The sequence below is a fragment of the Neovison vison genome, chromosome X (assembly GCF_020171115.1).
Source record: "Neovison vison isolate M4711 chromosome X, ASM_NN_V1, whole genome shotgun sequence".
In the NCBI taxonomy this organism is placed as follows: Eukaryota; Metazoa; Chordata; class Mammalia; order Carnivora; family Mustelidae; genus Neogale; species Neogale vison.
In genome coordinates this window covers 8,360,107-8,361,563 of record NC_058105.1, presented here as the reverse complement: position 1 = coordinate 8,361,563, position 1,457 = coordinate 8,360,107, and the positions used below count along the sequence as shown (strand labels likewise).

Sequence of the window (1,457 nt, the reverse complement as noted above, 5' to 3'; positions counted from 1 at the left end):
GAGAGAGAGGAAGGGAAGCAGGCTCCCCGCTGAGCAGAGAGCCCGATGCAGGGCTGGATCCCAGGACCCTGGGATCATGACCTGAGCCGGAGGCAGAGGCTTTAACCCACTGAGCCACCCAGGCGCCCCTACAGAGAATTTTAATACAAGAATAAAACCAAGAAAAAGCTGGTACTGTTTTTATCATCGCCTCTGTCCTATAACATTTCTAAATAGTACCAGTCGTCAGTAGTCTTCCTCCTTGGTTTTATTTTGGGTGAATGGTGGTGAAGGAGTTTTGGCAAGTGTAGAGTTGAAGTTACTCATAATCCTAAAGTATTTGATGTGTTTCCTTTCCTTCGTATAGGAAACTGATACCAATGTCACAGACCCCACCTAGTGGTCTGATTAAACTCCTTTCTTCCTCAGAAACTTGGGGTGGACCAGTGGCATCTCAAGGGTGAGGAGTGGGAGTGCTCTACTCCCCCATGCTGGCAATAAAGGGGGCATTGTCTATAGAGAATTTTAAAGCAAGAATAAAATGACATATGAGTCTTCCTTTTTAAAATCTTCACTATGCTAAGCTTTGCACAGTGGCAGTATCGTAGCCAATGAGGTTTGTCCAAGGCGCGATTATTGCTAATTAAAATCTTCACTATATTATAGCATTTTTCTTTAATTAAATTTTAAATTGCAGTATAGTTAACATACAGTGTTATATTAGTTTCGGGCATGCAACTTAGGGATTCAGCACTTCCATATGTCACCCAGCGTTCATCTCAACAAGTGCGCTCCTTAATCCCCACCAGCGGTTTAATCCAGTCTGTCCACCTCCTCTCTGGTAACCATCAGTTTGTTCTCTGTAGTTCAAAGTCTGTTTCTTGGTTTCTCTCTCCTTTTCCTTGGCTCCTTTTGTTGTTGTTGTTTCTTAAATTTCACATACAAGTGAGATTAGAGGGTATTTGTCTTTATCTGATTTATTTCATTTTATACTAATTCCATGTGTATTGTTGCAGATGACAAGATTTCATTCTTTTTTGGCTGAATAATATTCCATTGTATATATATGTATACACCGTGTCTTCTTTATGCATTCGTCAATCAATGGACAGTTGTGTTGCACACAACATAGGGTGCGTGTATCCTTTGAATTAGTTTTTGGATAAATACCCAGTAGTGTGATTCCTGCATCATAGGGTAGTTCTATTTTGAACGTTTTGAGGAATCTCCATACTGTTTCCCACAGTGGATGTAACCATTTGCATTCCCACCAAGAAAGCAAGAAGGATATTTTTTCTCTACTTCCTCACCAACACTTGATTCTTGTGTTGCTAATTTTAGCCATTCTGACAGGTGTGAGGTTGTATCTCATTGTAGTTTTGATTTGCATTTCCTGATGATGAGTGATGTCGGGCATCTTTTCATGGGTCTGTTGGCCATCTGGATGTCTTCTTCAGAGAAATGTCTGCTTATGTCTT

The 1,457-nt window shown here is 40.7% G+C and overlaps 1 pseudogene; it reads left to right on the top strand.

The window, feature by feature from the left end:
• The first annotated feature begins 561 nt into the window (after positions 1-561).
• LOC122897747 lies at positions 562-682 on the top strand (annotated as a pseudogene).
• Positions 683-1,457: the final 775 nt, after the last annotated feature.